At 40.0% G+C, this 14,069-nt stretch overlaps 1 long non-coding RNA gene across 1 annotated transcript; it reads right to left on the reverse strand.

Annotated features, from left to right (window-relative positions):
• Positions 1 to 244: 244 nt before the first annotated feature.
• On the reverse strand, positions 245 to 11,742 carry LOC118143195 (uncharacterized). Its single transcript, XR_004727431.3, has 3 exons — positions 11,367 to 11,742; positions 3,675 to 3,717; positions 245 to 2,446 (listed from the first exon to the last, which is right to left on the reverse strand). It is a non-coding gene; the product is annotated as an uncharacterized LOC118143195 (long non-coding RNA).
• Positions 11,743 to 14,069: the final 2,327 nt, after the last annotated feature.

The following is a 14,069-nucleotide window of genomic DNA, read 5'->3' on the forward strand; positions in this document are numbered from 1 at the left end:
AATTTACTGTTCTTTTTAGACTTAATGAGATCGATGTTTACATAATTTACTTTTTAGAAGTAGAAAGGATCAAATATTAGCAATAATAGTAGAAATCAAAGGAACAGCAAACAACATATAAATATGTTCTAGACAGGCCAACAAAAGCTAGAATTCACTTTTTTAAAAAAACATGTAATGTTGATAAACCCCTGAGGACACCAACTGAGAAAAAAAGACAGTAGAAATAATTAGAAATAATAAGTGTGTATCATTGTCACTTCAAAGTTTTTAATAGAGTAACACATTAGGAAGAATAGAACAGCAGTGATTTTGAAGTGTGTATTAAATAGCTTAATCCTCAAAAACATACTTCACAAAGCCTGGCCAAAGAGATACAGAAATAAAATCATCATAAAATGTGTAAATAAGTGGAACTATTATGAAAACTCCAGGCCACAGAAACTACATTAGCAAACTTTACCAGATGTTTAATGAGGAAACAATAGCAATATTTTACAAAATTTTTTAGATCATAGAGAATTATTAAATACACTCTAACCAGTTTAACATGCCAGAAAAAAAACTGATGCCAAATGATGACGGAGAAATGATAACAAAATGTAAGCCAAACTCATTCATGAACATAGATTCAAATATCCTTAAAGAATGAAATTGATGCAGTTAAAAAGTCATCCATAATTAATTTTAAAATAGCATTCTAAAAATCTAATTAAATACCCTTCATCTTAAGGAAAGGGTATATACAAAATAAGCCTTCAGTCTCCTAAAAAATAATAAAGATAAAACCCATCCAATCAGAGTCTTCATCACCATTGTGCAATTTTTCTATCCAGAGGTCAGGAGGTTTAAGCTCTGCATATTTGCTGCTTCTTGTGAATGGGCTATAATTGCGTTCAAATTGACACCTTCAAAATAAACACTCTTTTTCATGATGTAACTGTCTGTACTATCTGCTCAAAGTGTCTTCACCCCCAAAATAAATTTCTGTGATTTTAAAACTGATTCATTAACCGCAAGGTGTTGCTTAGGAAAAGAATCATTCAGAGGAAATTGCAGATGCACAGATTTGAATGGATAACTGCTCTGTTTTTGAATTAGTTCCTCTGTATGTGTGTGTGTGCACATGTGCATAAGTGTGTGCATGTGCCTGTGTGAATGTGTGTGCACATGTGCATGCGTGTTCATTGAGTATGTATGTATGTATGTGCATGTGTGTGCTTGTGTGCATGTGTGTATATATGTGTGCACTTGTGCGTGTGTGCATGTGTGTATATATGTGTGCACTTGTGCGTGTGTGCATTGTGTATGTATGCATGTGTGTGCATGTGTGTATGTGCATGTGTGTGTGTACCTGTGTGCATATGGGTGCATGTGCATATGTGTGCATGTGTGTGTGCTTGTGTGCATACAGGTGCATGTGTGTATGTGCATGTATGTCTGTGCGTGAGTGCATGTGTGTGTGCATGTGAGTGCGTGTGCATGTGTGCATGTGTGGGTGCGTGTGCATACATGCATGTGTGTGTGCGTGTGGGTGCATGTGCGTATGTGCATGTGTGTGTGCATGCGCCCATCTTCTTTAGTACTTCAGCTTCCTCCTTCCTTTTTTTGCGTGTCTTCAGTAGGGTCACTGTTCTCTATCATTTCCTAAGCCCCTACCCACTGAATGTTTGCTGCGTGTTTAATTGATTTCTACAGAAAGACATCTCGAAAGCTGCTTACTACGAGAGCTGAAGGAAGTACCTGTAATGCAAGACCTTCTTCTATTTTGGCGTGTCTGTGACAGGGGCCCGGGACAGGGCAGCTGCTCCCCATACTCTTTAACTCCTGTCAGGCTTATTTCACCTGTCATTGTGAGCATTAAATAAGATCATATTTAATTCATAAAAAAGTGCTTGGTATATGTAAAATGTACACTAAAACATGGATTAAATAATAAGCAAACCAGTGTTGATAAGAGTGAGACTCTGCACAGATGAAAGGCCGTTGACGGAGGCTCCCCAGAAGAAGCTGTGAAGGCCTCACACCTCCTCAGACGTTGCTTTGTGCCCAGAGCAGGGTCCCAGGGCTTGTTTCTGCTCCCACCATGTCGCTGCTCCCGACGCTGCTATTTCGTTCTTTCACCAAAACTTGATCAATGGCACTGCAGCTATGTAACTGATCGTACATCAGACAGCATAGGTATCTTTGATTAATCTCCTCCTGGTAGGTTTAAAAGACGAAAAAGCCCCTAAGGGTTCCCATTTGCTCTCCTTCTTTGCAGAGATCAGAGACAAATAGTTCCTTCCTATGTTATTCTTGTCTGGTGTAAAGACGGTTTGTACAAGAAAGCCCCTGGTGTAAACAGTATTGAAACATTGTTCTAAAAGATTAAAGCCCCTCTAATGATCCGACCTCGGGAGTGTGTCTTCTTGCAGGCTGCATTGATGGAGCTGGGCGGAGGCCGCTGCGGGAAATGAGATCAGCACATGGAATGGAAAGTAAATAATAAGTAAAAACCGAGAAAATCACAACATCAGGTTTGCTGCAATCTTTTACTATAAATACAAGAGAATTATAGACAGTATATTAGAATATACACACATATGCCTATACATAAAGTTAGAATGTATGCATGTATATCTACATTTATATAGATATACACATATTAGAATATATGCATGTATACCTATGTGTATACATATTCCAATATGTGTATATATTCTAATATGTGTATATCTATACACATAGATATGTGTAGAAATTATACATACACATATCTATACACATAATATTCTAATATATGTATGTTATAGATATACATGCATCTATTCTAATTTTAGTTGATACTTTAGGTATGTGTAATGTCTCAACTAAAATTAGAGATAAAATGCATCCCTAATATATTGACTAAAATTAGAGATTTCACTAAAATAGGGTGTTTTTATAGGCTTTCAGGGCATGTTGAGATAGACAAATGGGACTGTTAAAAATAGGAAGAGCTAAAAGAAAAATAAATCAAAGTATAGGTACAATGAAATCACAACACTGAAATTTGGAAACACTTCCCAGCTTATCACTTTCGGACTTGGAGCAACAGGATTTTCCCCCACTGTATCAGAAAGTTGTTCAATGTCAGTTTTTATTCCCCAGAAGGAAAATTTAGTCTGAGTGTCACAATAATCTCTTTGGATCAGTGAATCATTTGCAACTTAATTTAGCAAAGCACTGCTTTTATTTCCCACCCAGCATTGGTAAAGGAGACAAATGTCTGAATCAGGCTGTGACCCACTGAGCCGGCTTTTAATGCACTTACAGTGACCCAAAGATTACAAATAAAATCTAAAGATTACAAACAAATTGCTGCCCGAGACAGCACACTTCCGCCCATCTGCTCTGCCCTGGAGTGGGCAGGAGTCGAGGACAGCCAGTTACCACTTTGCAGAAGCCAGTTCTATCATAAGAGGAAGCATTCAGCTGACCTTTCAAGTTAGAGTCGAGGAAGGTTCATATGAATAATCTTTTTTAAAATGTCCTTACAGAATTCAGTGTATTCTTGACAGACTCCAACTCAGCACAGCTTAACCCAAATCACAAGTATTAACTGAAGAAAATCACTCATTGCCACTCCTTGGCACTCAGTATTTGAAGTGCCACATTTTTTCTGTAAAGAAGCACACCATAAACCAGCATACCTTAAAATGTTTTCCATTTTAAACTGCCATTTGAAACGGGGTCCTGTGGGTTGAGAAAAAAAAATAGCAGGAAACTTTGAATTTAACAAGGTATGAGAGATTTCTTCACCCTGGGGGTTCCAGGATTCTTTAATATACTAATGTGCCTTATGATCTGCAGAAGGGATTACGTTAATGTGTGTGTGCTATAAACTGTTCGAGTGATGCCTTTGGCCATTTCATGAGAGTATTAAGTGCTCAAACTGGATTTAATTTGGATGTCAATTATTCAAATGTTATCTAAAACATAGTATTTGATCACTGGATATCTCACAGCAGGGTTGAAAGGCAAGCCTTCAATGCGTCCCAGTCACCACCAGTGTGGCTCAGTGTCTCAGATGACATGAGCTGGGGATGGTGTCCTTTCTCACCTTCTTTACGGTGGTCCTCACCACCGCATAGGTCATTACAGGCTTTGCGCCCTGTAAGTCCCTCCAGCTGCTCTGTCAAATCATCAGCATTTAGCCCTAATATAGATCAGCTTGCAGATTTCCTCCAAAATGTCAGCATGGATTTTTAGATTCCTAGAACACATCATGATCAAGATGGTATACTATGGTGGGTTGTTTTTGATTTCCACTTAGCAATAACTTCTATCGGTAAAAAGTCACAAAGATCAAAGAGCAGTAAGTTTTTTTTTTTTCCAGATTAGCCTACGTTAGGATTAAATAGAATTTTAAGATACCACTTTTTGATTCTAGAGGGGTCTTTTTCTTCACTCAGTTCCATAAACTTCAGGAACAGTATCATTATTTTTGACTGGTATTTTATTTCCCTTTTGCTGCCTCTGTGTGTGTGTGTGTGTGTGTGTGTGTGTGTGTGTGTGTGTGTGTGTGTGTTTTAATATTCCCATGAGTCGTATGTTGGGAATTGATGGCAACATGGCCGAAACAGCAGTTTGTAAACCTTCAGCCCATATCAGCCATGCTTCCTGCAACTGTCTAAGAAAGATCAGCAAAAACATAAACTTTCCCAGTCACAGGATTCCTCCAGCCACTGAGAAAATACTTATGTTTTTAAAGTATTAATTTAATTAAGTATTAATTTTTTTAAGTATTTTGAAACATACAGCAGATAAGTGTTCAGAGCTGCATCCTTACAAAAATATCTTTCTTTTCTATACTCCCCCACTTTCCAATTATGCAAAGTCAAGAGAAAATAATAAATTTCAGTATGAAAAAGGCTCCATTGCGACTGCTGTAGCTGAAGTTTGGTTTCTGTTGCCATCAGCTCCATCGCGAGCTGCCAGCGGCGTGACCTCCCTTGTCCTTACTCACATCCTCCAACATTAATTAGTTTGCACTTTGTGACTGGTTCCTGCTGCCTCGGAGCCCAGGAGTTAATCACGGCACGAGGGAACTTGTGTTGGCTCAGAGACTTCATATCACAGCACTAATTGTACAATTAGTCTGAGGTCAGGTGGGCAGAGGCAGGCTGTGCAACCTCATGCTGGGAGAGGACATCATCTCAACTGAACCAGGCACCTCACCGGCAGAGGCTCAGGGAGGGCGTTAGACACGTAAACACAGACAAAACAAGACCTGGATGGCAATCTCCATCTGTGATCTCTGGATAGGGTGGGCAAAACATTGGTAAGGTGGGCACTTGCTGAGTGTTCAAGGGTAGGATTTAACAAAATGTAAAATTCCAGAAAAATGTGGAGGAGAGGGCACTAAGCTGCAGTCTTGAATCATTGCATGCCAATGCGGCAGGCCAGGGAAGATGTGAAAAAGATGCCCCCGTGTTTCTCCAAAAATTGTACACATATGTATGCAATTATGTTTCAGAAGACCCTGAAGCCCACAGGACACCACACATTGTATACATAAATGGGATGCACACACATACACACACACATGCACGCGTGTATGTATATTACACAAACATAATATTAGCATTTTGTATAAAATTAAGCTTGTTTAAAACAGGGATTAGAAGGCTAAATTTAGACTAACTTTTAATGTAAAACGAACGGGTTCTAATGCTTTTGATATGTGGTGCGATTCTGTCCACGTTATCCAGCCACTGGGGACAGTCTTTCATAACCAACTGCCATAGTTGTGGTTCAGTGAGAATTCCAAGAGAAACGACTTAATGGGTACCATACATGTTATGTGGATGATGGATATCATAAATGCCACTGTGCAATCTGTGCTTGTCACAAAATTGTGCCTGCACACCTAAAATTATACAAATAACAAGCTTCAAAAGAATTGCGTGCATTCTAATCTGTTCTCTATCTACAAACATCATCGCCATGTCTGATACAAAGTTGTATCATTTTACACTTCAGATAGAAATTCTTGTAAGTTCCAGTTGACCTACATTTTTGCCAAGATTTAGTATTAGTATTTTCAATCATTTTAGTTTCACTCTGTAGTATAAAAATGGGAATATTTCATTGTGGGTTTAATTTGCAATTTTCTGATGATTAATGATGTTGAGGACCTTTTATTTTATTTGTTTGTGTAATTTTATTTTGCCTGTTAGCCATTTATATGTCAGCTTTTGGGAGGTAACTGATTAAGTCTTTTCTTCATTTTTTACTTATTTGGTTATCTTTTAATTTATGGTTAAAGGAATTTCTTGTTTTTTTCTTTTAAATAGAGTTTTGCTCTTGAGGGATTTTTTTATATATATAATAGATGAAAGTCTTTTGACAGATATATGCATATATACATATATCATATTTATGGCTTCTCTTTCCACTTCTTACAGTTTCTTTTGATAAGCAGCAATGTTCACTTGTGATGAAGCTAAATTTATCTTTCTTGCTGTATGTTCTATGCTTTTCTTCTGTGCTGTTTGTTCAAAAAATTGTGCCAATCTAAAAGCTGTGAAAATATTATTTAATGCTGCCTTCTGCAATATTTATAGTGTTAAATGTCTTAATTCCAATTTAAATTACTTATCTATATGGCAGCAAAGTTAATTTTCTTCAAAATCCATAATTCCTTTATTTCAGCAACAATTGATTGTAAGAACTTCCATTTGCTACTAAATTATGGTGGAGCCTTGGTTGGGAATCAAATGGGCAAATAAACTTGGGTATATTTTCAGACTCCCCATTTGCTATATTGGTCTAATTTGCTAACTGTATATGAACAATATACTCAATTATTGACTATAAATTAATAGTCAGTCATGAAATTAGAGAGTGTAAGCCCTCCCATTCTTTTATTTTTACCCAAGCTTCTCTTGGCTATTCTGAGTGCTTTGAATGTCCATATAAAGTTATAGACTCTGCTTGTCAATGTCCACAAAATAAAACATCCTGGGACTTTTGTTTGGATTGCATTAAACCTGCAGATTCATTGGTAGAAAGTAACATCTTAGCAATGCTGGGTCTTCCAATTTATGAGCATTGTATAACACTCAAATCTTTAAGATTGTTTAGGTTTTCCTTTAGCTTTATTTTCCAGTCTTTTGTGTAATACGCTTTAGCTGTTACTAAGGTATTTAGGGTTTTTATGCTACTATGAATGCTTTTCTAAATGGCATTTTTCATTATTCATTGCTAATATAAGAAAATACAATTGGTGTTTGTATAATAAATTTATATCCTGAAACTTTGCTAAATTCACATTAATTCCAGTAGATTGCATTTTTAAATTTTTTTTGCATATCCAACTAAGTGACATGCAAATAGAAATTTTAATATTTCTGATCATTATTCCTTATTCTTGCCATATTGCATGGGCTAGAAACTTTGATCCCATACTGAAGCAAAATAGTGAGAAATGACATCCATGCCCTGTACCATAACTTACAAGAAACTTAACTCTGCCAAATTTTAGCTGTAGATACCTCACAGAAGTCACTTACCATGTTGAAAAAGTAAGCTTCTCTTTCTTGTTTGTTGGCAGGTTTTATCATGAACAAATCTTGATTTTCTCAAATGCCCTTTTTGAATCTATTGGGAAAATCATGCAGCTCTTGTTTAAAAGTCTATTAATATGTAGACTGAGGAATTTTCAAATGTTAAATAAAAATTACATTCTTTAGATAAACTGTCTCATATGCATAATTTTTAATATAGCTGGATTTGCTGATCTAAATTTTTACTAAGGATGATTCTATCTATGTTCATGAAAATATTGGCATGCAGTTTGCTTTTAGTGTTACATGTGTTTGCAATTTTTGTTAACAGGGTAACACTGGCCTCATTAAATGGATTGGCTACTTCTTAAGTCTTCTGTGTTCTGGAAAAGAATATGTAAAATGGTATTATGTATCCTTTATTTGTCAGTATTCACCAGTAAAGCCACTGGGACTGGAATAAAAATGATTTTAGTGATTACTATAATTTATGATATTGTTTATTTAGTAGGTCTAGAACAAGTCATACTCCTTTTCTGAGTAATCTTTGGTAATTTGTTTTCTTGACCAAGCACTCCACCTATTAATTGGTAAGATTACTATACATCTGATGTAATTAAAAAATATCTGGGTTTAAATCTATTATCTTGCTTTGTGATTCTTTTTTGTCTCATGTGACCATTGCTTACTTTTCCCTATTTGCACAGGAATTAGTTGAAGGATTTTAAGATTAAATCTGACCTCCAAGGATGGCTTAACAGCTATACCTTTTTATTTTTCAGTGATGGCACTTGAGTTTGCAGCATTCACTGTAAATTGTCTCAGCTGACCTTCATCCAGTGTGGGTCCTTGTCAACACCATCATTCCACTCCCCTACTACTATTTGCTTCTTGGTTTGCTGTCATGCACTTTAAACCTAGATTTGTTATAAACCCAACAATTTTTTTATTAAAGAGTTAAAGATCAGTTAAAATGTTTAACAAGTGAGAAATACGTCTTTGGTATGTCTGCTTGTATTTACAACTTGTAGTGCTCTTCATTTCTTTCTTTTTTTTTTTTTTTTTTTTTTTTTTGAGATGGTGTTTCTCTCTTGTTACCCAGGCTGGAGCGCAATGGCGCGATCTCGGCTCACTGCAACCTCCGCCTCCTGGGTTCAGGCAATTCTCCTGCCTCAGCCTCTTGAGTGGCTGGGATTACAGGCACGTGCCATCATGCCCAGCTAATTTTTTGTATTTTTAGTAGAGACAGGGTTTCACCATTCTGACCAGGATGGTCTCGATCTCTTGACCTCATGATCCACCCGCCTCGGCCTCCCAAAGTCATTTCTTTCTTTTAATACAAGTTTCCATCTGGTGTAGGTTTTCTTCTGCATGAGTAACTTATTTTAACCTTTCTTGCAGTGCAGGGCTGCTGGCAGGGTTTTCTCTCAGCTTCTGTTTGTCTGGCATCACTTTTACTGAGATATGATATATTCTAATAAAATTCTTCAAGTTTATAACTTGAGTTTGGGTACCATGTCCAGCCTTGTCATCACCAACACAGTCCTGTAGCATAAATGTTTCAGTCACCACCAAATTCTCCTGCTACTCCTTGGCAGTTACTCTCTCACGTCTACCTGACCTGCACAATGACTTAGCTGCTTTTCTCCACTATAGTGTTACACTGTATGAAGTTTAAAACTTCATACACATAAATTATACAATATGTAATCTTTTATGTCTTGTCCTTTCACTCAGCAACGTGATGTTGAGACTCTCTCACGTTGCTGTACGGATTAGTAGCCTGTGTCTTTTTTTGGATAAATGGTATTCTGTTAGGTAGCTGTAACGACAATTTATTCATCTCCGTTGGTTTGACGGACTTTCGATTTCTCTGCAAATGTTGATTATTTAAATAAAGCTTTTTTTATGAGCATCCAAATACAAGTCTTTTGTCAATGTACATTTTGATTTCTTTTGCTTTCATTTACGAATTGAGTCATATAGTAAAAGTATATTTAAGCTGGAAAGAAACTGCTGAATTATGTTCCAAAATGGCTCTACAACTTTGCCTTCAAAATAACAGCTCATGTGATTTCCATTGCTGCTGCACACGCTCCGCCAGGAACCTCACACCCCGCTCTGTGCAGCACCTTCTTCTCTGGGCCAAGCTCACAGATGGAAACCCCTCAGCTGCCGGGCTCTGAGCTCTGCCACCTCCTCCTCCTCCTCTCTGCGGAGGCACCATACTCCACTGGGGTGCGGAGTTTGCCCTGAGGCAGAAAACTGCCCCCAGACCAAGAACCAGCCTGAATGCGGAAGCCACCTCATGAGCCTCCTTTTTCTACAGTATCCTCCAACAACTGGACAGTAGCATGGGGCTGTCTTTGTCCGAAGTCTGAAAACAATCACTCCCTATTATTTTTTCAATTTTCCTGGTTGTTATGGGAGGAACTCATCTTGTACCAGTCATTTCTTCATAGCTGGAAGCAGAAGTAGAAAACCTGTATGTCTTTTAAAGTAAAGGGATGCATTCATGAGAGAGGCTGTTTTCTCCCAGTATGCATGATGCTTCTGTATTAAGCAGTAACACACACGCGCACACACACACACACACACACGCACACACAGACACGAATACGACCAGCACACCATTCCCTCGCAATGCAGCTTTCACAGTTCATGTGGAGAAGACTTACAGGAGCATCTGCTCCAAGGAGCCCTCTGCCACGGCTCTGACAGCTCAAAGGGGGGCCAGTGTCAGCCACTGCAAGCCTGTGAGCCTCTAAAATTATACATTTCAGGAATAGCTACAGCTGGTAATGTCAGCAACACATTACCCTGTTTCAAAAATGATTGTGATAACCCCAGAATGATAGCATTCAGAGGACAGACAATGGAGAGGCTGAGGAAAGATGAGTCCACGTGGAAGGGGTTGTTGAAAAACGGGTGAAATTCCCATTGTCAATGCTCACTGTCAGGGTTTGCAGAATTGGGGAGTTAGATCTATTTAAACAAGCAACAAACAAACAAACCTAGTTGTAAATATCCGGTCATAGCTATAGTTACACCAGCAATAAACAGCACACTTTATTCAACCATGATGATCTTATATTCGTGTAGATACGGGTAGAAAAATACCGCATCATCAGTAAGGACTGGAACAGAATTAAAGTTCTTGTTCATTACAAATGCTGAGCCCAACCTAGGAGCGAAGCAACAAACAAAGGCTCCTGTGGGAATTCTGCCCCAGGGGAATGGGAGACACAGTTTTCAAATTCTGAGTCTTCCACATCACCTACCTCAAAGGCATATTTACCCAAACAGATTCTGGAATCAAAGAAAAGAAACAGTATTTCTCACCACGTTACAAATTGAAAACATGACACATTTATTTCTCAGCAAGAAGGTGCAAAAAAAAAAAATAGCATATGCATGGGAATCGTGAGGTGACCCAGGTCTCTTTACAGTTCTGTCCTTGACACGGGACATATTTTGCTTGTGGCAATGCAGTGGCGTTTACTCGTCTGCATGGCCTCTCTCACACACGTGCACGTTGGCCGGCAGTCAGCGGGGACAAGGCAGCCCAGCCCACAGGTAGTTGGTCATCAATCAGGCTCCAGGTGGCCACGCTCCGGCTGCAGGCAAGGGCAAGCCCTGTGGTGTGAGTGCTGTACCCCACTGGGTTTGTCTTGTCAGCCAAAGCAAGCGGAAGGCCGGTGCCCTGCCTCGGGTGGCTTGCTCTGAGGTTGGTGTCACTCCCGTGGGACCACAGTGCATTGATTAACTATCAACAATTCACTCTCCAGAGTCACTGAGCTGCACCCCTCCCACATGTCCAGGACTGTCACTCACCCACAGCCGAGGCCTCATCCTCCTGTAGACTTCAGCCCAGAGTCCAGCGTCTCCTCATCCACATTGTGTCCAGACGTGACTCCTCAAATCCAACCCCTAATCATCCAGACACCTTTGAATTAAAGGTCAGTTTGCATCCTTCACACACATGGAACACACTGGTGTTCTGGGGGCAGCATCGGTGTGACAGGCTGTCCCTGGGGTGATGAAGGAAGGGAAGGTGTGATAGCCCCTGTTCCGGAATGCCTCTGGGATTCTGCCGAGGCAGCTACCGTTTCCCCATTAGCGGGGCTGGCAGTGCCCACATCAGGCCTCGGCTCTGCCCTCAGGAGCCTGCCTGCAGAGCTGGCACTTCCATCCTGCTGTTCCCTTCTCTGCTCCCTCCAACTCGGTTTCACCCACTCGGTTCTTCTTATCCTCCCCCAAGACACTCTTCCTTCTCCACAGAACCTGCTAGCTTTGCGGAAAAGCTTTCGTCCCTGCTTCCTGCCTGTGCAAAACGGGGGCGTCTCAGCCCTCCCAGCACAGCTTCATGTCACATCGTCATGCACAACAGTCTAAACAGTATCATGAGCTCTTCACACATTACAAGTCAGCCCTCTACAGCCAACCGAATGTCCCTGTTCTTTCTTCCCATTTCTTCTTGCAACACCACAGGTGCAAAAAAATTGAGGAATTGACATAATCAAGGTGGTAGAGCAAGAATACAAATTTTGAGCATCTTGTTTCTCCCACCTTAAGCCCTAGGAAAATCTCAACTTTGCCATCTATAGAAGAATATCAGCTGGGTGTGGTGGCTCTTGTCTGAAATTCCATCCCTTTGGGGCACCAAGGCAGGGGCATCACCTGAGCTCAGGAGTTTGAAACCAGCCTGGGCAACATGGCAAAACTCCGACTCTACAAAAAAAAGTAGAAAATTAGCTGAGCCTGGTGGTGCATGCCCATGCGTGGTCCCATGGCTGCATCACCACACGCCAGCCTGGACAACAGAGCTGGGCCCGGTCTTGATAATGAATAAAAAAAGAAAAGAGTATCATGACTTAGGGCGCAAGTTCATCTATTTTAAAATGGCATCTGTCCAAATACTGGAATGCTTTAAAATGTCATAGAACTTAAAGCAACACATCCTTCAGTTGAAAATCAAAACGTATTGTTGACCTAAGTGAATCCCTGTGTGATGCAGCTGATCTTCCCCAAGTCAACTTCCAATGCCAAGATACTAAACCTTGGCATTCTAGCCTCTGTTTGAATGAAGAGATTAAGGAGCGTGTTGCCTGGTAACTGAGTTAGCATGCTTAATGATGGCATTGGAGACGTTCACATCTTGATATATTTTTAGGAGGTATCACGAATCAGGTGAAAGTCTTAATTTGCTGTTAAGATGGTTTTGTTTTCAATGGCTGTCAAAATTATAATAATAATAATAGACTTCACCTGTGAGCTCACAAATAATAATGGCCTGGGGACATGTGAAGTTTTCAGGGATATTTTGGGCATCTCAGCTCACTAGGGAGTGCTCAGGATACAGGACAGCCAGTGACACGTTCAGACATGCTGTGTGCTTTATTTCTCTTTGCTTTCCCAGTGTTCATCATATATGTATGTATTTCTTTTGTTTCTACAACAACATTCTCTTCAACTCAGACTTTTTGGACAAAAGGGATGTTTGACTCTAGTGCATTTCCAGCTTCCCCCGGACTTCACCAAGAGCTATGAGCATGCGTGGTTATTGGCAGAAGGGAGGAGCAAGCCCTGCAGGAGGCCCCTCTTGTCCCCCACACTCTTCTCTGATTCCCAGTCCATCATCACACTCATTTTTGTTACTGATAAGGTTGCAAAACTGTCTGGCTTTTTTACATATGCAACACTTTAAAAACTTGGACAGCTGAAGTCTTAAAAACACAGTGTAGCAATGTGGCTTTTTTTTGAGACATGATCTCACTGTGTCTGCCAGGCTGGAGTGCGGTAGTGCCGTCCCGGCTTACTGCAGCCTCAACCTCCCAGACTCAAGTGATCCTCCCACCTCAGCCTCCCGAAGTGCTGGGGTCACAGGCATGAGCCACACACTGTGCCCAAAGGTTTTTGTGTTTTTGTTTGTTTGTTCATAGCATCAAAAATACACCAGTTTGGTGACATTAAAAGGAAAAATGCAGAATGATTCTATTAAATGTGACAGAAAATATAAAGTAAAACTTCTCCCATACATTTTACTGAATGGTTTCTGCCTGGTCTTTCTAGGCATATTAATCATTTGATTTTATGTAGCAAATGACTCAGTGTTTAAATGGGAATGAATGCTTACTGGCATCTCAGTATATGACTGAAAACACCAGATTAACTAAATCAATGACAATAAAACAAAGAAAAGGAAGAGAATTAAGCCAAGCACAGAAAGACAGATGTTGCCTGATCTCAGTTACGGTAAGAACCTGTAAAAGAGGAACTCAGGGGCCGGGCATGGTGGCTCACGCCTGTAATCCCAGCACTTTGGGAAGCCAAGGCGGGTGGATCACGAGGTCAACAGATTGAGACCATCCTGATCAACATGGTGAAACCCCGTCTCTACTAAATACAAAAAATTAGCTGGACATGGTGGCACGTGTCTGTAATCCCAGCTACTCAGGAGGCTGAGGCCGGAGAATTGCCTGAACCCAGGAGGCGGAGGTTGCGGTGAGCCAAGATCGTGCCATTGCACTGCAGCCT

This window comes from Callithrix jacchus, chromosome 7 (assembly GCF_049354715.1).
Source record: "Callithrix jacchus isolate 240 chromosome 7, calJac240_pri, whole genome shotgun sequence".
NCBI lineage: Eukaryota > Metazoa > Chordata > Mammalia > Primates > Cebidae > Callithrix > Callithrix jacchus.